The following is a 23,549-nucleotide window of genomic DNA, read 5'->3' on the forward strand; positions in this document are numbered from 1 at the left end:
TACTGTGAGCTTCCAAGAAAATCATATTTATGAGTAGAACTACAGACACAATTGTAAAGCTCATCAGTTTATTTTCAGTTGAGGTTTGCGTTCAGGTTTTTAACATGTATAAGGTTGTTTTTTTTTTTGGTTTTTTTTTGTAAAAGAAAATGATCTTACATATTTAAAACATAGCACTTTCATTCTGTATGGAATCTCTGTACCTCTGCAAATTTGCCTCCTTTTCACAGCATAACTCCCTGCTATGGTGGAGGAACTACAACCAACAGGAAACACAACTATCTTCTTGGAGTGCCATTGCTAACATCCTTTTGAAAAGAAGTGTCTAAAGCTTACTTTGAGTAACTACACAAATAGTAGTACCTAGATACTGGATCAGGTGATTTGGGTACTGGAATTGGCAGGAGTTTAATAGAAACCAATATCAGCAATTGGGGCACCCAAACAATGAGTTAGATGCTAGATGTAGCTACTAAAGAGGGATACATTAAAAAAAAAAAGATGATCTACTTTGTAGATGATTGGCTATAAGTAGCAGTGGTTTGAGTGGTGGGGGTTAGTGTTAGGTATTAGGAGGGGGAGGTTAGTGTTATTATTTTGTATTATTATAATTTAGTATTTAAGTAGTGCAGAAGTCTTCCACAGTGCTGTACAGAGTGTATTGCCTTGTCACTTAACTGTCCTTCAGAGGGTTTCACAATCTAATCCCTGCCATAGTCATATGTCTATCCAACCTTGGTGTTAAGCAGTAGAAGGGGGTTAGTCTAAAGCTCTGTACTCACCACCATGGGTCCAGCAACATCCCCTTGATGAAGGTCATTTAGTGATGCCTCTTTCTGCCGGCGGGTATGCACAACATCATGTGACGTTACCCGCTGCGTACGAAAGAGACTTCAAGCGACCGCAGTACTTTGTACGGGAGCCGTCAAGAATCTCAAAGATCCAATCCACCATGACGGTCATTATTGCGTTGCGATGCTAAGCAACGTTCGCGTGGTTGTGTGCCTGTACCCACGTTGCGATATTGAGGAAGCAACCATATTAGGTTTACAAAAAATTCCTTCCCGACTCCAGATGGCAATCAGATAAAATCCCTGGATCAACACAATTACTAGGTAATGCCTAATGATGTTGATCCAGGGATTTTATCTGATTGCCATCTGGAGTCAGGAAGGAATTTTTTCCCTTTTGGGGCTAATGGGACCATGCCTTGTAAGGGTTTTTCGCCTTCCTCTGGATCAACAGGGATATGTGAGGGAGCAGGCTGGTGTTGTACTTTGTTCTCTGGTTGAACTCGATGGACGTATGTTTTTTTTCAACCCAAATAACTATGTAACTATGTAACTATGTAACTACATATCATATCCTTATGAGTAACATCATATAGACACAAGAACTTAGTTATTGCACAGTTTATGGAGTGCTTCCTGTACCCCTCTTACACCTTACACCTGATATCTGCCTTTACTTATCTTTCTTTTAAGTGTTGCAAAAAAGAAAATGTAAAATACAAAATGCAACTTAATTAATGTATGAACTAGTATATACAATTATGGCCAAAACTATTGGCACTCTTGCATTTATGTCAAAAATGCATCACTTTTTACAGAAACTTTTTGCAATACAAATTCTTTGTTGTTGCCATGTTTATATCTTTAGTTGAGAAGAAAATAAAAAAAAATCTGAGTCTCAAAAATATTAAGATATTTTGTACAATTCTGAAAAGGGGCCAATAATTTTGTCCAGGCTGTTTTTGACGTTTTGTGGAATGTCTCAGATTATTTAGTTTTTGTATTGTGTCTCTGTTTTTTTTTTTGTTTTGTTTTTTTGTATTCTCCCAGTACCAACCAAAGAGATAAACATGACAATACCAAAGCATACTTGGATGTTAAGGGAAATACGTTTAGTTAGTTGATAGAACCCAGTGCTGGTCGTAATGGAAAAATCTACGCTTACGGATCATTACGCGTAATTTTACGCTATTACGCATTACGGAATTACGCTTACGGCGTAGACATTTATCTACAGTTCATGTCTGTAATTACGCATGGCCCTTACGCAATTATGCATAAGAATACCGTAATGCAGGTTGTTACGTTACTGCCTTACGCATAATTTCCTACTAGCAATTAATGCGTAAGGCAATGCTCCCAAGCGGAAAAGTTGACGCATGGATCAATGTTAGGTAGCCGCCGACTTTAAGGGTTAATAGTAAAGCCCCCTTAATTGCTGAGAGCCTCAAATTTTGAGAATATATTAAGGAGATCAGAAGGAATAAGAGGAAAAAACATTTTTCAAAAAGATCTTATAGTTTTTGAGAAAATCGATGTTAAAGTTTCAAAGGAAAAATATATACATTTAAAAACCCGCCGACTTTAACGGTTAATAGCAAAGCCTGCTTAAAATTTAGGAACACCAAATTCCTCGGGTATATTAAGGGGATCAGTGGGAATAAGAGGAAAACATTTTTTTCAAAAAGACCTTATAGTTTTTGAGAAAATCGATTTTTAAGTTTCAAGGGCAAAAATGTCTTTTAAATGCGGAAAATGTCAGTTTTTTTTGCACAGGTAACAATAGTGTATTATTTTCATAGATTCCCCCAAGTGGGAAGAGTTTTACTTACTTCGTTCTGAATGTGGGAAATATAAAAAAAAAATGACGTGGGCGTGATTTGAATGAACCCTCTTATTTCCACTGATCCCCTTAATATACCCTGGGAATTTGGTGTTCCTAAATGTTAAGCAGGCTTTGCTATTAACCGTTAAAGGCGGCGGGTTTTTAAATGTATATATTTTTCCTTTGAAACTTTAACAGCGATTTTCTCAAAAACTATAAGGTCTTTTTGAAAAAAAAATTTTTCCTCTTATTCCTTCTGATCTCCTTAATATATTCTCCAAATTTGAGGCCCTTAGCACTTAAGGGGGCTTTGCTATTAACCCTTAAAGTCGGCGGCTTTTTTATATTATACGGGAGCGTAATATTACGCGATTATGGCAGACTGTGTAATTTCAATAAGAGTTTACTGTCTTACGCGTAATTTGTTACGCGTAATAACGTAACCTACGGTCTACGCGTAATTAATTACGTGTAATACCGTAACCTTACACGTAATGCTTACGGTGCATTTGTAGTGAATTACGATGCGTAATTACGTTAATGCGTAATTTCGGCCCAGCACTGATAAAACCCTTTATCTTATCTTTTCTGAATCTATTTCAAGTGGAAAGGCATACAGACCACATTTACCCATTGTTTAACCTCTTGAGGACTGCAGGGCTAAACCCCCCAAGTGACCAGTAGAGATGGGCCGAACCTCCGATTTTAGGTTCGCGAACCCCGTTCGCGAACCTTCGCGGAAGGTTCGGTTCGCTGAAAGGTTCGCGAACCGCGATAGACTTCAAAGGGGATGCGAACTTTGAAAAATAGAAAAAATTATGCTGGCCACAAAAGTGATGGAAAAGATGTTTCAAGGGGTCTAACACCTGGAGGGGGCATGGCAGAGTGGGATACATGGCCAAAGTCCCGGGGAAAAATCTGGATGTGACGCAAAGCAGCGTTTTAAGGGCAGAAATCACATTGAATGCTAAATTGCAGGCCTAAAGTGCTTTCAAACATCTTGCATGTGTATACATGGATCAGGGAGTGTAATTAGAGTTCTGCTTCACACTGACACACCAAACTCACTGCATAACACACCGCAAACAGCTGTTTGCGTAGTGACGGCCGTGCTGGACTGGTGCGCACCGTGGCGAAAGTGCAGGCAGAGATGCTGTGTGTGGGGACTGACGTAGTCTTCGGTCATGCAGTAGCCCTCCATGATCCATTCCTCATTCATTTTGATAAAGGTCAGGTACTGAACACTGTCGTGACTTAGGCGACTTCTCTTCTCAGTGACAATGCCTCCAGCTGCACTGAAGGTCCTTTCTGACAGGACGCTTATGGCAGGGCAAGAGAGAAGTTGTATGGCAAATTGGGACAGCTCTGGCCACAGGTCAAGCCTGCGCAACCAGTAGTCCAAGGGTTCATCGTCGCTGCTCGCAGTGTCTACATCCCCACTCAAGGCCAGGTAGTCGGCTACCTGCCAGTCCAGGCGTTGGTGGTGGGTGGATCCGGAAGGACTATGGCGAGGCGTTGGACTAAAGAATGTCCGCATGTCTGACATCACCCTGAAATCGCTGGAGCGTCCTGTCCTTGCCTGCGGGACTTGGGAGGAGGAGGGTTAATGCCAGTGGTACCTTGATTGCGTTGTGCAGCCACATCACCCTTAAACGCATTCTAAAGCATCATCGACATCTTGTTCTGCAAGTGCTGCATCCTTTCCGCCTTGTGTTGAGTTGGTAACAGGTCCGCCACTTTGTGCCTGTACCGAGGGTGCCACCCAGTACAGGTCATTCGCCTTGAGTTTTTTGATACGGGGGTCCCTCAACAGGCTGGACAACATGAAAGAGGCCATCTGCACAAAGCTGGATGCAGACGTACTCTCCATCTCCTCTTGCTCTTCCTCAGTGATGGGACGCAACTCCTCTTCCTCCCCCCAGCCACGAACAATACCATGGGAATGTGGAGCAGCAGAAGCCCCCTGTGACGGCTGCCGCGGTTGTTCTTCTTCCGCCGCCTCTTCCTCCTCCACAGAAACACCTTCCTCATCATCATCATCAGAGTCTGACTCCTCTCCTTCCCCACATGACTCCTCTTCTTCCTCCTCCTCCTCCTCCCCCCTCTGTGCTGCCGCAGGTGTTGTGGAAACATCGGGTTCGGATGTAAAGCGCTCCCACGACTCCTGCTGCTGTAACTGTTCTCGTTCACGCTCCTCCACAGCTGTATCCACCACTCTACGCACGGCACGCTCCAGGAAGTAGGCGTAGGGGATCAAGTCACTGATGGTGCCCTCAGCGCGACTCACCAGTTTGGTCACCTCCTCAAAGGGCTCCATGACCCTGCATGCATTTCGCATCAGTGTCCAGTTGTTGGACCACAACATCCCCATCCTCCCAGATTGTGTCCTTGTACTGTAATGATACAGGTACTGGGTGACGGCTTTCTCCTGGTCTAGCAGGCGAGAGAACATCAGCAGGGTGGAATTCCAGCAAGTTGTTTCTACGCTGAATGTCCGCAAAGCGTGCCATGGCCGTGTTAGCCACCTGAAATGCCCACACAACTTCCTGGCCTGCTTCAGGACGTCCTCTAAGCCTGGGTACTTGGACGCAAATCTTTGCACGACCAGATTCAGCACATGTGCCATGCAGGGTACGTGTGTCAGCTTTCCCAAATTCAACGCGGAAATGAGATTGCTGCCGTTGTCACACACCACGTTGTCGATCACAAGCTTGTGCGGGGTCAGCCATTGCTCCACCTGTTTGTTAAGAGCAACCAGGAGAGCTGCTCCAGTGTGACTCTCCGCTTTGAGGCAAAACATGTCTAACACTGCGTGACACTGTCGTACCTGGCATGCAGCATAGGCCCTGGGGTGCGGGGGCTGTGTAGCTGGAGAGGAGATCACGGCACCAGCCAAGGAGGAGGAGGAGGATGACGACAGTGAAGAGGTGGTAGCAGGCAGAGAGGAGGTGGCTGGAGGCCTGCCTGCAAGCCGTGGAGGTGTGACAAGTCGGTCCGCTGCGCAGCCACGTACTCCCTGCTTGCTGCCATTGGTCACCAGGTTGACCCAATGGGCTGTGTACGTAATGTAGCGGCCCTGCCCGTGCTTGGCAGACCAGGCATCCATGGTCAGGTGGACCCTAGACCCAACGCTCTTCGCAATAGTTGACACCACATGCCTCTCAACTGCACGGTGCAGTTTGGGTATGGTCTTTCGTGAAAAATAAGTGCGGCCTGGTATCTTCAACTGCGGTGTCCCAATGGCCACAAATTTACGGAAAACCTCTGACTCCACCAGCTTGTATGGTAATAGCTGGAGAGCTAATAGTTCGGCCATGCCAGCTGTCAGACACCGGGCAAGAGGGTGACTGGCAGACATTTGCCTCTTATGCTCAAATACTTCCTTTACGGACAGCTGGGTACTGCTGTGGGCAGAGGAGAAGGAACCGCTCAAGGGAAGAGGCGGTGTGGAGGAGGGTGGCTGTGAAGGTGCAAGGGAGAAAGCGGATGAGGACGATGCACCTGAAGGTGTGAGAGGAGAAGGAGGGTGGCTTGTCTTTTGAGGGGTGCTGCTTTTCCTCAGGTGTTCTTGCCATAGCTGTTTGTGCCTTTTCTCCAGGTGCCTTCGTAAGGAACTTGTCCTTACGTGAGAGTTGGCCTTTCCACGGCTCAATTTGTGCTGGCAGAGAGAACAGATGGCTTTGCTCCGATCTGAGACACACATGTTAAAAAATGTTCAAACCGCTGAGCCCCCCTGGGGTGATGGCGCTACGGTGGTATCAGCAGCTGACGTTGAAGGGCATGTTGGCTGGCTGGCCATAGCTGGCGATACATGGCGCCGGACACTGCCCCCAGCTGTTTCTGAGGATGAGCTCCCTCTGCTTCTATCATGGAGTCGTCTCCTCCTACTCCTCTGACTCTCCCTCTGACTGTCCCCCTGGTCATCTCCTCTACTGGGAACATACGTGGCATCCGTATAATCGTCATCATAATCCTCCTGCCCAGCTTCGCTTTCCTCAGATACCTACTCAACTGCACCAACTTCAGGTGGTTCATCATCCCCCTCCTCACACGTTACGTCCATACTATCGCCACCTAACTCAGATGTATGAGGTGGTGTACCTGCGCCTTCTTCTTGTTGTTGCAGTAGTGGCTGGGAAACAGTAATTTCACCACCACCAAATAACTCCTGCGAAGTGTCAAATGCAGCGGATGTGGTGCTTGTTGTAGCGCTGGTGGCTGCGGGAGATGAGGTGCTCTGTGTTAAATACTCAAGCACGTCCTCACAATTTTGGGAAGTGATGGCACGTGCCTTCTTCTGAGCACTGTATTTTGGACCAGGTCCGCACGAAATCACAGCAACACCACCTCGCACAGACCTGCCGGTGCCTGGTGGCCTTCCTCTGGGTCTGCCTCTACCTCTTCCTCTACCTGGTTTGTCCATTTTGTCCATCTCGGGGGGATGCTAGGTATATGCAGTGAGCTGGGTTCACTTAACACCACAGGTAGTTATATGCAGTGAGGTGGGTTCACTCAACACAACAGGTAGTTAGATGCAGAGAGGTGGGTTCACTGAACAGTAAAGGTAGTTAGATGCAGTGAGGTGGGTTCACTGAACAGTAAAGGTAGTTAGATGCAGTGAGCTGGGTTCACTGAACACAACAGGTAGTTAGATGTAGTGAGGTGGGTTCACTCAACAGTAAAGGTAGTTATATGCAGAGAGGTGGGTTCACTCAACAGAACAGCTAGGTATATGCAGTGAGGTGGGTTCACTCAACACAACAGCTAGGTATATGCAGTGAGGTGGGTTCACTGAACACAACAGGTAGTTAGATGCTTCTGAGCACTGTATTTTGGACCAGGTCCGCACGAAATCACAGCAACACCACCTCGCACAGACCTGCCGGTGCCTGGTGGCCTTCCTCTGGGTCTGCCTCTACCTCTTCCTCTATCTGGTTTGTCCATTTTGTCCATCTCGGGGGGATGCTAGGTATATGCAGTGAGCTGGGTTCACTCAACACCACAGGTAGTTATATGCAGTGAGGTGGGTTCACTGAACACAAAGGTAATTATATGCAGTGAGGTGGGTTCACTGAACACAAAAGGTAGTTAGATGCAGTCAGGTGAGTTCACTCAACACAAAGGTAGTTGTATGCAGTGAGGTAAGTTCACTGAACAGTAAAGGTAGTTATATGCAGTGAGGTGGGTTCACTCAACACAACAGGTAGTTAGATGCAGTGAGGTGGGTTCACTGAACAGTAAAGGTAGTTAGATGCAGTGAGGTGGGTTCACTGAACAGTAAAGGTACTTAAATGCAGTGAGCTGGGTTCACTGAACACAACAGGTAGTTATATGCAGTGAGGTGGGTTCACTCAACACAACAGGTAGTTAGATGCAGTGAGGTGGGTTCACTGAACAGTAAAGGTAGTTAGATGCAGTGAGGTGGGTTCACTGAACAGTAAAGGTACTTAAATGCAGTGAGCTGGGTTCACTGAACACAACAGGTAGTTAGATGCAGTGAGGTGGGTTCACTCAACACAACAGGTAGTTAGATGCAGTGAGGTGGGTTCACTGAACAGTAAAGGTAGTTAGATGCAGTGAGGTGGGTTCACTGAACAGTAAAGGTAGTTAGCTGCAGTGAGCTGGGTTCACTGAACACAACAGGTAGTTAGATGTAGTGAGGTGGGTTCACTCAACAGTAAAGGTAGTTATATGCAGTGAGGTGGCTTCACTCCGCAGAACAGCTAGGTATATGCAGTGAGGTGGGTTCACTCAACACAACAGCTAGGTATATGCAGTGAGGTGGGTTCACTGAACACAACAGGTAGTTAGATGCAGTGAGCTTGGTTCACTGAACACAACAGGTAGTTAGATGAAAGAGGTGGGTTCACTCAACAGTAAAGGTAATTATATGCAGTGAGGTGGGTTCACTCAACAGAACAGCTAGGTATATACAGTGAGGTGGGTTCACTGAACACAACAGGTAGTTAGATGCAGTGAGCTGGGTTCACTGAACACAACAGGTAGTTAGATGCAGTGAGGTGGGTTCACTCAACAGTAAAGGTAGTTATATCTATGCAGTGAGGTGGGTTCACTCAACACAACAGGTAGTTAGCTGCAGTGAGCTGGGTTCACTGAACACAACAGGTAGTTAGATGCAGTGAGCTGGGTTCACTCAACACAACAGGTAGTTAGATGGAGTGAGCTGGGTTCACTCAACACAAAGCTAGGTATATGCAGTGATGAGGTGGGTTAAGTAAACACAACAGGTACTGGATATATGCAGTACTGGGTTGTACAATGTGCAGTTCCCTGTCACACACACAGGTAGTCACTGAATGTGCTGGGCTGCTGGCAGTGGCACACACACTATGAATTAGCAAGGCTGTGCATGCAACAAAAGTGTCAGTTTGACACACAGAAAAAAAAAGTACAGGATTAGCTCTGAAAAGAGCTGTTGAGGGGTGCTATAAAAGCAATAATAATCAGCCAGAAGCAAGCTAAGCAGCCAAGAACCTAACTAATCTGTCCCTAGGAGAACAAGTCTGCAGCAGCTGTTCCTAGTCTGTATCTAGCAGGCACACGAGTGAGTGTAATAGCCGGCGAGCCTGCCTTATATAAGGGGGGGTGGGGCTCCAGGGCTTAGTGTAGACTGAATGGCTACAATGTGCCTGCTGACTGTGATACAGTGGGACAAAGTTGACCCTCATAGTGCATTATGGGGCGAATCAAACTTCCGCAAAAGTTCGCCTGGTCCAGGCGAACGCGAACCACCAATGTTCGCCTGGAACTATTCGCCGGCGAACCGTTCGGCCCATCTCTAGTGACCAGGCCATTTTTAGTAAAATTGGCCACTGCAGCTTTAAGGCCAAGCTGCAGGGCCGCACAATACAGCACACAAGTCATCCCCCCCCCCTTTCTCCCCACCAACAGAGCTCTCTGTTGGTGGGGTCTGATCGCTCCCCCCCATGTTTATTTTTTTTATATAAATATTTATGTCAGGTTTTTTTTATAAAAAACCCTGTTTCTTTAAATTTCTTTCCTCCCTCCCCACAGCCAGCCAATTGCGGCGATCGGCTGTCATAGGCTTCTGCCTATGAGAGCCGATCGCTCTCTTGTCCCCCAGAGGGACAGCCGTGTGACACGGCTGTCCCCAGTACAGCGCTGCTGCTGATCGCAGCGCTGTACTGTGTAAATAGATGGCGATCACACCGTCTATCAGTCTTCACCCCCCCAAGCAGGAGATGCACGCGCAGCCTGCACACGATCTCCTGCAAAACAGAGCCCCAGGACTTTACGCCAATCGGCGTTAGGCGGTCCTGGGGCTGCCGCCGCGGCCACGCCCATCGGCGTGACGCGGTCAGCAAGAGGTTAAGAAGGGCACAAAACAGATCAGTGGGATATTATAGACCAATAAGCTTAACATCAGTTGTGTAAACTAATTGAGAGTTTCCTTAAAAATGCTATACAAGACTTAATAGTAGAGATTAATCTAATTTATCAGCATCAACATGGGTTTTTTAAAGACAGTTCTTGTTTGACTTATGTGCTCATCTTTTATGAAGTAATGAATGCTAATTAGGATATTGGAAATGCTTTAGATGTGATATATGTGGATGGTGCAAAGATCTTTGATACTGTTCTCCACAACAGTCTGGGGCAGAAGGTGAGGATACAATGACTGGGGAAGAATCTGTGTTGTGTTTAATGGATCATATTTAAATGGGTGACTGGTAGCAGTGGGGTCCCACATAAGCTTCCCTTCCAATGCGCACCCTGCATCATGAACATGGGATAGACTTGGTGGGGTCTTTTACTAACCTTTGGCGGGCTGATCCCTCATCACGTACTTCTGATAGCTTCCCAAGCATCTTCTTCCATGTCCCTTGGCAGATTTGCTTCTCCCTCGATGAATGTCCCCTGATGATCGGTGTTGATGACACCAGGGTCACGCAGCATCATCAACATCTGGCGGCAAACATTTTTTGTATTAAATTCAATGCAATAACCTGTATTGAATTAAAAATACAAACAAAATTGATTACAAAAAAAAATGCTTGAAAATTATTTCCAATTAATTGAACCACTTATTGCATAGAAATCCTGGGGAAATTGAAACTCGGGGGGGGGGGGGGGGGGGTTAATACATTATCTGTCATTTTACTGCAGTAACTCTGCTACTTTTTTCCTCTAACTTTAACATCAGTTTTCTTAAAAACTATAGCGTCTTTTTGGATTTTTTTTACTCTTATTCCCACTGCCTTCTTCAATATACCCTGCAAATTTGGTGTTTCTAGCATGTAAGGGGGCTTTACTATTAACGGCTAAAGTTGGAAGCTGTTGAAATATTTCCTACACTCAGAACGAGAACTTTAAAATCTATTTTCTCAAAAACTATAAGGTCTTTTTGAAAAACTGCTAAAGTCTGCGGCCATTGACTTTAATGTTAAATACGAAAGCAAATTATTTTCAAAAAAATTCACGTTAAACACGAATGGCAAACAACCCAAGTTCACCGGGAACTTTCTGCCGGTGAACTTTTTGCGAATTAAATTAAAGCAAAGTGCAAGTGCTATTATGAAAATCACTGAATGCAATAAAGTGCATACAAATCAATGTGCAATCAAAACCTGATAGTTTTGCTAATAGAACAGCCATTTAGGGATGTTTTTAATTGGAAGATATATTGTAGTTGCAAATTTAATATTAAAGTATTATTATATCTTTGACCATACCAATGAGTGGTGCTACTTTGTATGGGGCAAACTCTTTTTCTGCATAATCCAGAATTTCAACGGCATGCAAACTGGATGGCATACTATTGTAGGGAATATGTAGTATTTCCCCATCTGGCTCAGATGCAGGGAAATGCTGTGTATCCATACATAGTGGAAATGAGCCCTAAGGGTGGAGGCTAGAGCTGTACCATATTTTGTGTTTGAACTTAATAGACATACAAGAGAAGAGTTGTGTTTTCTGACATAAATGCCAGGGTGCCAATAGTTTTGGCCATGACTGTATGTTCTTGCTGGTTGTTTTTTTTTCCTTGAAAAACTAATATACAACAGACACCATCTTTGACAATTAACCACTTTGCATCCAGACCTTGTTTCCCCCTTATGGACCAGAGCCGTTTTGATGTTTTAGCCATGACCCTAGTTAATCAGCAATAACTTTATCCCTACTCATGACACTTAAATGATCTATATACCTTTTTTTTCAAGACAAACAAGGCTTTCATTGGGGGGTATTTTGTACTAAGAAAATAGTTGTTTTCTATTCATTTTAATTGGAAAAAAAGAGGAAAAAAAATAAAAATGCATGATTTCTCAGTTTTTATCGGTTCCAGCTTAAAAATAAAAAGTGCTACTGTCATAAAAACCATGCTACTAGTATTATGTCCCCCAGAATAGATAGCCAGATGTGTCCCCAGTATCAGCCCCCCCCCCAGATAGTCAGATATGTCCCCAATATAAGCCCCCTCAGTATAGTCAGATGTGACCCCTGCATTTGCCACCCCCAGCATAGATCGTCAGATGCGCCCCTAAGAATAGTGCCCTTAATTATAGCCAGATGTGCCCCTGGGATCAGAAATCCCCCATTTTAGCCAGATATGCCTCCAGGATTAGCACCGGCCCCCCATCATAGCCAAATATGCCCCCGGTACTAGATTCCCCCCCCCCCAAGGTAACCAGATGTGCCTTACTATTATACAATCCCCCCTCCCCCCCCAGTTAGCTAGATGTCCCACCCCTTCCTCCTCAGGTTCTCGGCAGTGTCTCTGCGTCTTGTCCCTGCACATGCGCAGTGCTAAAAAGCACTGACACACGGACAGACGCAGGGACACATGCCTATTATTAAGTAGGATTATTAACTTAATTATATTCTGTAATGCACACATTGATGTATGAGTGTCTTCTTTGGTGCTTCCTGATCCACATTCTTCTTTCGCCTGTTTTTGATGCACTTTACAAGAATGGATGTATAGGTCGGTGCTGTTTTTTGCCTAAAAATTCTCTTTACTGCTTACCATGTGCATCTGATAAATCCGCATCACAATTATGCAGAGAACAGAGCTTTGTAAATAGCTGTGGAAAAACAGAGATAATTCAGTACACTTACACCTTCAGCTTTGGAAAAGAAAAATTGTGTTAAATTTAAATAGTAGTTTTTGAACAACAAAGAACTTACTTGGATTATCATCATGATATCAGATACCTGGTTACCTTATGTGAGGAGTTGGGAGGAGGGGGGGGGGGGGGGAGAAGGAGGGAAAAAAACTTTAAAACACCCAGTACACCTTATGATGACATGTGTATCTATTGAGAGTTATGCACAAGCGGCTGAGAATGGTATGTGAATCAATTTAAATAATACATTCCTATGGAATATAAATTTATGAGTGCTTAGTGTGAGATTATCAATTCAATCCTTTGTAAATTAAGAAAAAAATGGATAACCAAATGATGAAATATGAGGAAGCAATAAATTATCCCCAGGAACACAGAGTAATAGCTATTGTTATGTAGGTAGTCAGGTCGTATGTCTCTCTCACGAATGTTTCTGTAGTACCTGTGAAACGCAGACAAGAGAGGATTTTTTTTTTTGTCGTCAAGTCAAAATACTGGGCAGCCTTGTCATTACAAAGCGATGTCAAAAGCTTTCATACGGCCACTTACTAACATGACACAGTGTGAAAAAAAAATTCTTAGCTCAATTTAAGTCTCATGCAAAGAGCTTACAATTGTAATTAAATCATTAAATTCTTGTCTACGCTTCGCAGAGCGTAGAGAAATTAACTTCCCACCAACCTCATTTTCTATTTGAACATGAAATAATGATTTTCTGCCAGTCTAATTACAAAGCCAACATCTGATCAAGGCAGCATCCAGTAGGGATTATCAAATGCTCGCGTATTAGACCTCATTACCAGCTTGAGTGCAAAATTATTACATCTTGTAATTGGATGGTGAGATTTATATACAGATCTGCCTGGTTTCTGTAAGATTGTAATTACAAGCTTGGTTGGTTAGCTACTTATCAGAACTTTGCAGGAAAACAAAACAATATGGCTCAGTGAAATGAGCATTTCATTAACCTCTCACCTTACCATGGGGGGAACTGGTGTAACATTCATGTATGCATTAAGCAAAATGGATTCATCCATTTCTCTGCCTGTTTGTGATGGCCAAGCATAAGAGTCTGTTTCATTTATTTAACCTGGGTAATCTGCACTGAAAAACTATATAAATGAGCTGTCTATTCTTGCAGGATAGGCTTAATGTATCTTTTACTTTCAGCTAACTAGCTGTGAAACCATCATTCCTTGCCCACAACAGGCAGCATTTTTCAGGGCTAAAATAGAAAAGAGACATTGATTTTTCTTTTCTCACACCGCTGCCCGTACAAAAGATTTGAAATAAAAAATATATATATATCTAAGCTTATTTTTTCCCGAGATGCAGACATTTAATCATTGCTTTGAAGAGTGCCCTGAAAAAAGGAGGAAAAATGAAAATTGTTCAATTACCAAGCAAACATGCCTTTTCTTCTTCTTTTTTTAACAAGTGATTTCACAGAGCAAATCAATGGTGGCAGGTTAGGCTGACTGCCACTAATCTTGGCATTAGAGATCTCCAATCAGAACCACACAGGTAATGAAGTTGTTATTTGGTCTTCATAGTTTAGATTAGATTCTCAGTAAGGATCAATGCAGCACTAAAATAGGATTGATAAAACCTTGATAGGAATCTGAATCCCTGAAGCCACTGAGTTTATCAAGGCTTTTATTCTGTAAATAGAAGACAGAAAGGGTTTTGGCAAAAAAAAAAAGAATAAAAAAAAAACATTTACTGACTGGTCCTCTTGGGCTATTGCTGCAATGGTAAGGAACATTGTTTTTAGAAAAACCATGTGTTTAACAGGCCTTCAGTCAGGTAAGGAGTTAAGACTGAAAATAATACACAAAGGAGTTCATCAGTTATTTGATTTATGCTGCTTTGATAGTGCTGAAATAAAACAATATATTCTAATAAACAAAGAGCTGCACAGCTTGCCTGATGAATGCACGTTGTGCATTGCAGTATGTAGGTTAAACAAATTGCTATATGCCTTTTGGAAACATTACCCAATCTTATATGGAACAGTTTAAATTTACTGTTTGGTGACTTCATACACAAAAGACAGAGCTAGCTGTGTTTCAATGCATTGCTTATTTTTATTTTCTCAAATGCAATGCAGGGCTCAGATTCAAATGGCGGTGTTTCATCTACGTCTCATTAACTCTGCTTCAGGGATTGGAAAACTATTTTAGTTTAGGGTTAAATACACAAATCTAGAGATACATGTTGTTGTTTATTTTTGCTAATTGCTTGACTGGAGTATACGGAATTTATTGTTTATTCAGAATTTTTGAATACATTGAAAGTAATCTATATAGCAAGAATATACAACATATTATTTTTATTTGTAGTCATTCTTGTGGTTTTGAAATATCATTTCATAATTACAAAAAGACCAATAGATATGTTGTTGTTATTATTATTAGGTATGAACAAAATACTAATTTGGGAAGTTTCGCACTAAACAAACTGGCAATTTTCATCTAGAGGATTGTAAAAATTGTTAAAATACAAATGTCAAGCTAAACCCAACTTTCAATAAACAATTATGGCAACACGTAACTTTGAACCAGTCTGTCATTGAATTAAGTTAAAGTAGGATATAATATTTCCCACCTTTTATTGCGAAAATACCTTGAATACTGTAGAGCACTGGTAGCTGTGAGGATGTTTTTTTTTCACACAGAAAAGTGTAAAACACTTAAGATTACTTCATTTGCAGCCAGCATTTTGAAACAGAATTAACAGGCAGGCATCTGGAACACAGCAGTGTTGTTTAAGGCATACCACAGCTGGGTTAGCGGAGATCAATAGTAGATCAATACACTGGGCAAATCAATCACCTGGGGTTTTCTTTTCAAAATATTTAATTAAATGTGCTTGCAAATAAGTTCAGGATTTATTGTTTAAATCTAAGCGCATTACTAATTTTTCTTTGCTAAATTTCCACAAGGGAACCCCTAAGTGTCCTACCGCCATAGATTAGAAGAAGCTGATGAGTAAAGTAGACAGTTTTTCAATATATAATAATGTGTATATATATTTATATATATATTTACACGATTATAGACACATGCAGTGCTTTAAATAATCCACTGTGCTGAGCACTCATTTCATATCCCTGCAAATAGCTACCCTGATGTTAAGAGATGTTTTTAGTAAATTATTCCATCTTACACAAAATCCATTCAGCTTCTTATGTCTGACAAAGGACAGTTTCTATTGATTTTACGTTAGAAGGTTCTCTTCCTGCCTCTCCAAAAGCTGTTATGACTGTACGGTTCAAATTAACCCTTCAGGAAAAAAGGCAATTCTGTAATTAATAACATTGATAGTACAGAGTTGGCAATACAGATACATATTATGTCACCCTATTACACACAAAATAAATTATTCCATTTATAATAATTATAGTTCAATATTTATAATCTACTTCAATTTGTATGCCGTGGTGAATATATCATTGGCTAAGCCTTATAATTAGAACAGCAAGCACAATGCTTCATTGTTAATATTGGTAATAATTTGCTACAATAAAATGTTGTGTGTTTAAAAATAAAATTAAACAAGACCTCTGCTTGAAATATGCCTTCATTTCCTTAATGCAATCGTCTCTTCCTCTCGGATCATTAATCACTTAGTCAGACAGAGAGTGCACAGTGGGTATGGCTAATGATTGTGGGGGTCCACCCCTGCTAATAGCTCTCATCATTATTTATTTCTTTTTTACCAATAATTCAAAGTGATTTCAAATGGCTGATGTGATCAGCACAGAAGCAAGCTAAGCAAGGACTTAACACTTTGCCCTCCAGAGATGCCTGACAGTGAAGACTCTTTCATCATTGTCATGTTATTATTTTTCCATTGTAGTCAAAATAGATCACAAAACATATATATTTTAGCCCGCAAATAGTATACAGTGATTGAAATATATACATTTCCACACCAAATTTATGTTGGTTTTCAGCTCACAACTCCTATTCAGGTTGAAAATGGAAAACCAGTATATTATGTTACCCTAAAGAAGGGGGGGACTGTTTATCTGACATTTCACAAGCTAAAATGTAGTCTCACTAGCAAAATAGTGCTTGCACATGCTGCTGCTCACTAATTAAGCCAGAATGTTTCTTCCGAATCTGTCACTGTTCAGATTAATGTTATAATGCAATACACATTTTGCTTTGGGATTGGTGATTTTCTGTCCAGGCAGACAGCAATGTTGGGAGCTCCTTCTACTTGCAATTTTATGCAACTTGCTGTAAAAAGAATTGTAGTGGTTAAAGGACTTACGAGGCCAGATTTGTAAAAAATACATAAAAAAAGTTAGATACCTGTGTGTGTTTGCAAGGCACGGAGGACGCCGTCCGCGCCCTCCGTGCCGTTCCGCCTGGTCCCCGCTGCTTAATATGCCCCCGAACGACCCCCGACCGCACGGCCCGGGTCGGGCTCTCCAGCCTTCACAAAGATGGCCGCCGGAGCTGGCCGCGGCTGCGCAGTCCGCATAGCCGCGAGTGCGGCTGCGCAGCTCTAAGGCCAACTCCCCGATCCACGCTACTGTTACGTGGATCGGGGGGTTGGCCTTAGAGCTGCGCAGCCGCACTCGCGGCTATGCGGACTGCGCAGCCGCGGCCAGCTCCGGCGGCCATCTTGGTACAGGCTGGGGAGCACGACCCGGGACGCGCGGTCGGGGACCGTTGGGGGGCATATTAAGCAGCATGGACCAGGCGGAACGGCACGGAGCGCGCGGACGGCGTCCTCCGTGCCTTGCAAACACACACAGGTATCTAACTTTTTTTATGTATTTTTTACAAATCTGGCCTCGTAAGTCCTTTAAGTGTACTTTAAACTTGTAATGCATCACTCAGATTTTCTCTGACCAGTGATACAATTATAAATGATTTGGTGTCACTAAGATGTGAGATCTGAGAAATTTTGAACCGGAACATTTGAAAATGGCAATGGGTAATTTTAGTGTCAGTACATTGGCAAAGCAACTGGTATTCAGCTGTATATTTGCTAAATGCTGATTTTGGCTGCCGGGGGTAGTGATATCAGGCAATTCACTTATGTAGCAAAAATTCACAGCACACAATTGGTCCTATGGGGTTAATTTTGGAATCAGGTGACGGGGATTATTTAGTCGAAGAAAAGTCCAGTAGCTCAACTGCTGAGCCATAAATCAGCACCAGGGAGTCAACCAGTCAGCACCTGGATCCAGCAAGGTACATGAATAGCCAAGCAAAGTAGAAAGGAAGACTGGGTCTCTACCTGGATATGTACAATTATAGCAAAACTTTTATTGTGCCATAGCAGCTAGAAACACAATGTTTTGACCAGAGGCCTTTATCAAAATAAATGTTTTGCTATAGTTGCACAAATCCAGATAGAGACCCAGTCTTCCTTTCTACTTTGCTGGGGGGATTATATAGCCAGATATATCCAAATTTAAGATGAAAGGTGAGAATTGGTTAGGATTAGGGATAGGTTTGGTGTCACAGGATAGAGCAGGGGGATATTTTCTTTGGTTGTTAGTAGGTTAAGGCTAAGTGTTACAGTTGGTAGGAGTAGCTATTAAATGGGAAGGATAAAGCTAGGTATCAGACGGGGGCATAACTAGAAATCACTGGGCCCCCATGCAAAACTTCAGCGCTCCCCCCTCCAGTCATTAGTGGAGTGGTGCGGGAAGGCAGGGGACATTAACTAGCCTCTTCCTGGCTCGAGGTGACTGAGCACTGCATGCATCTTCTACGTCTCCCCAATGCCACTTATGCTACTTCCTGATTACCACTAATCAGGAAGTAGAGAAACTCAGCGGCATTACAGAGACATAGAAGATGCACGCTGAGCTCTGTCGTCTGGAGCCAGGAAGAGGTGAGTTAGCATCTCCTGCCTGTCCACCCTGCTGCGCTAATTGCTGGAGGGAGGAGCTCTTAAGGAGGGCCGAGGTGAGGGAGGTGGGGAGCCAGGCCTCCCTCCCCGCTGTTGTGTGCCCGCTGCTCCCTCTCCTGTGTAATGCCCCAACCTCCTGCCTTTAAAAATGGCCCAGGGCCCCCCACAGGCTTGGCTTCTCCCCCATGCCCCAATAAATCCAACCCCCCCCCACCCCCACCCCCCATGGCTGCATCCCTTGCAGGGGCGATAGTGTAAAAAAGCATTAATGTTCAGGGGGAAGGTGATGTTTGGCATCAGAAAAGTGGTTAATGACACCAGGCTAACCTGCCCCAACCAAGCGGCAGCTCAATACAATCGCAACCACTCAGCAGCCTTAGATCATGTTACTCTCTTGACCTTTCATATGAACCATCGTACCCAACCCCCAACCTTAGCTTGCTACCCTCACTAAAAAAAACTACATAAAGAGACATGAGCTGCAGAAAACAAAAACCAAGTTGCAGATGTACCATACTGCCCTCGCTGATAGCAAACAGAAATACTTCACTGGTCTGCTACCCAAGCCTCCAACCCATGTCGTCTTTTTGCCACCTTCAATGCCCTACTCAACCCAACACCCCCCTCTCCCCAACTTCCACCCTCTCAGCCACTGACCTATCAATCTGGTCAGTATAGAGAAATGAAAAGAAAAAACAGCAGGGGTACCAGGAGCCCTTATGGTGTATTATCTTCAGATAAGGAAATTAAAATTAAGAGTAAGTATACTCACAAGTGTAGGTTGCTTTAAGGCAACCACTTGTATAGGCGTGTAGGGAAGTCCCGTCCCCACTCGGTCTTTATGATCGTTGGTCGCTGCTCCTTAGAAAAAGGCTTCGCTTCTCGTAAGTCACGAAGAACCCCACGAATGGGGTAATACAAGATCGTTTTCCGAAGGGGATAGGAGGCGCCCGTGTAGTGTATTAAGTGTGATCTTTATACAAAGAGACTCCACTTGGTAAAGGTTTAAGAGGGTTTATTTAGCACAATAGACAACGCGTTTCGCGGTCCAAGCCGCTTCCTCAGGTCAATGACAGGTGCTTAAGATAGAGTCTGGAGAGCCTGAGCGCTCAGGCTCTCCAGACTCTATCTTAAGCACCTGTCATTGACCTGAGGAAGTGGCTTGGACCGCGAAACGCGTTGTCTATTGTGCTAAATAAACCCTCTTAAACCTTTACCAAGTGGAGTCTCTTTGTATAAAGAGAACACCTAATACACTACACGGGCGCCTGCTATCCCCTTCGGAAAACGATACTGACCTATCAAACTACTTTATCAAAAAAATGACTACCATCCGAGGAATATCTCCCTCTTCCACTCCATCAACCCCTCCTCCTCCCCCCACCCTACTCCTGCTTCTTTCCTCCAACTTACCTCACTCACTCCTGTCACAGTGGAGGAAATCAACGAGCTGCTGGCAATTTCACCCACCACTTCCTGCCCCCTAGATCTGGTCCCATCCTATTCCCTTTGCCCACATTTTCTTGATCTGGCACCTGTCTTCACCCACCTGTTCAACCTCTCCTTCTCCACCAGCACCTTCCCGTCCATATTCATACAGGCCACTTTGCTTCCACTGCTGAAGACACCTTCACTCGACCCCCAAACTGCCATCCAACTACCACCCAATCTCCCTCCTCCCCTTTGCCTTGAAAATTCTGGAATGCCTGGCCCACCAACACTTGACCCACTTCCTCAGTTCCAACTCCCTTCTCAATCCACTGCAATCTGTTTTTTGTCCAGGGCGTTCTACAGAAACAGCCCTCACCAAAGTGGTCAATGGCCTATCCCTTGCCAAAGCCGAAGAAAAATACTCCATCCTACTCCTCCTGGACCTCTCCACTGCATTTGACACTGTTGACCGCTCCCTCCTCCTCCTCCACTTCTTGCAGTCAATGGACCTAGCCTTAGCCTGGATCTCCTCCTAGCTCTCCAACCGCTCCTTCACAACATCCTTGGCTCCTCATCCACTCCCATGCCCCTCTCAGTTGGTGTTCCCCAAAGTTCTGTCCTAGGACCTTTACTCTTCTCACTCTACACTGCCTCAATTGGGAAAATCATCCTCCATGGGCTTCGACTACCATCTGTATGCTGACGACACCCAGATATACCTCCACAACCCAGATCTCTTCTGCTCCACCATGGACATTGTCCCCTCCTGCCTCACATCCATTTCCTCATGGATGGCCACCAGATTCCTGAAGCTCTAATTTGTACAAGACTGAGCGCCTGATATTCCCGCCCCACTGCACCCCTCTCAGATATGCATATCACTATCGGCAACACTGCCATCCACCATCATATATAAAGAAAGGATTGCCTGACTCAACCACCACCTTCTTCAAAACACCCACACCTCACTATTACTGAGGGAGAGACTACATACAAAACTTGTAAAGGTATCCATAAATAAATATAACATGGTCGCTCATAGGAATATCAAAGTTACAAAACAGCTTTATTAGGGAAAATATAGACATGCAGACCAACCAGTTAAAACAATTAAAATGGGCCATCTATGAGCACTCTCACACACCTCACTTGTCACCACACACACCCGCACTCATACACCTCTTCTGGTACCGGTACCAATATTTCCAGATCTTCAGAGAGGGGGAGAGGGCTGCAGTGCAGATTCAGATAATCAAGGTAGCAACATTTTCTTCAGCTTACAAGCATAAGGGATTTGCATACAAATATGTGTAGATCCAACCACCCATATATCGCCTCCTGGAGATGGTGGCACAGACGCTGTCCAGATTCGCCCACTTCAGGGTAACTCCATTTACACGTATGTCCTTGAGATTAGCACCATACTCATCCGGTATTCAGCGCCGCAGACGCTAGCTCAACCCGTCCTGTATGTTGCATCTATACCAGGGAGCAGAAGCTGGCACTGCGTGCAGACAAACCTCCTCCAGGCCACGTAACTTGAACCCGCCCACCTACGCGTTACGCCCACCCACTTGCGAGCTTCGTCAGGATATGCGCGGCTTGGGATTGACTGGGCTGCCCTCTTTATCCTACTTCCAGTACTGGGAGGAGGGTTGCTCTACACACTTACTCCCTCCATCCTCCTTCTGGACATAACCCTGCGAACTGCATTTCAAACAGCAAAGCATTTTCTTAGGGTAATGTGCATCTATTCTGGTGATGAGCGTAATGACCTAATTACGATTACACAAAATTTTGCGTAATTCCTGAAATTACTATTATGGCTGTAATCGAAATTTTGCGAATTTCATGAAATTATGCTAAATTTCGTGTTTATGGGGAATTTCTTAATTAACTACTTCACCACTGAGGGGTTTTACCCCCTGAGCACCAGAGCAATTTTCACCTTTCAGCGCTCCTTCCATTCATTCGTCTATAACTTTATTATTACTTATCGCAATGAAATGAACTACCGTATATACTCGCAAGCAAGCCGAATTTTTGACCCCCCAAAAGTGGGCCAAAAGTTGGGGGGTCGGCTTGCTTGCGAGTCATGGGTGGATAGGTGCTGTCCCTCCCCGCTCCCCCCGCGGCTGCCGCTGCTATTACCTTAAGCGGCGCCGCTTCCTCTATCCCCGTCCTCCTCCGGTAAGTAACTCATTCACAGCAGCGCGCCCCCCGCTGCTGTGATGACGCAGGAAACCATAGAGAGCGGTTCCCATAGTAACGGCATCGCCGCTACAGGAAGCCGCTCTCTATGGTTTCCTCGTCATCACAGCAGCGAGAGGCGCGCTGCTGTGAATGAGTTACTTACCGGAGGAGGACGGGGATAGAGGAAGCGGCGCCGCTTAAGGTAATAGCAGCGGCAGCCGCGGGGAGGGACAGCACCTACCCACCCACCTACCCACCCATACTGGGGCACTATGCTAGCTATATGGGGCACTATGCTAGCTATAATGGGGCACTATACTAGCTATAATGGGGCACTATACTAGCTATAATGGGGCACTATACTAGCTATAATGGGGCACTATACTAGCTATAATGGGGCACTATGCTAGCTATAATGGGGCACTATACTAGCTATAATGGGGCACTATACTAGCTAAACTGGGGCACTATACTAGCTATACTGAGCACTATACTAGCTATACTGAGCACTATACTGGCTATACTGAGCACTATACTGGCTATACTGAGCACTATACTGGCTATACTGAGCACTATACTAGCTATACTGAGCACTATACTAGCTATACTGAGCACTATACTAGCTATACTGAGCACTATACTAGCTATACTGAGCACTATACTAGCTATACTGAGCACTATACTAGCTATACTGGGGCATTTTACTAGCTATACTGAGCACTACCTACCTATACTGGGCACTATACTAGCTATACTGGGACATACTGGGGGGATCACGCGGCCAGCGTTTCCTACCCCCGGCTTACATGAGGGTCAATCATTTTTTCCCTTTTTTTGGGGTAAAAGTGGGGGGGTCGGCTTACATGCGGGTCGGCTTGCTTGCGAGTATATACGGTATATCTTGTTTTTTTCGCCACCAATTAGGCTTTCTTTAGGTGGGACATTATGCCAAGAATTATTTTTTTCTAAATGTGTTTTAATGGGAAAATAGGAAAAATGTGGGAAAAAAAATAATTATTTTTCAGTTTTCGGCCATTATAGTTTTTAAATAATGCATGCTACTGTAATTAAAACCCATGAAACGTATTTGCCCTTTTGTCCCGGTTATAAAACCATTTAAATTATGTCCCTATCACAATGTTTGGCGCCAATATTTTATTTGGACATAAAGGTGCATTTTTTTCAGTTTTGCGTCCATCCCTAATTACAAGCCCATAGTTTATAAAGTAACAGTGTTATACCCTCTTGACATAAATATTTAAAAAGTTTAGTCCCTAAGGTAACTATTTATGTATTTTTTTTAATTGTAAATTTTTTAAT

This window comes from Hyperolius riggenbachi, chromosome 11 (genome assembly GCF_040937935.1).
Source record: "Hyperolius riggenbachi isolate aHypRig1 chromosome 11, aHypRig1.pri, whole genome shotgun sequence".
Lineage (NCBI taxonomy): Eukaryota > Metazoa > Chordata > Amphibia > Anura > Hyperoliidae > Hyperolius > Hyperolius riggenbachi.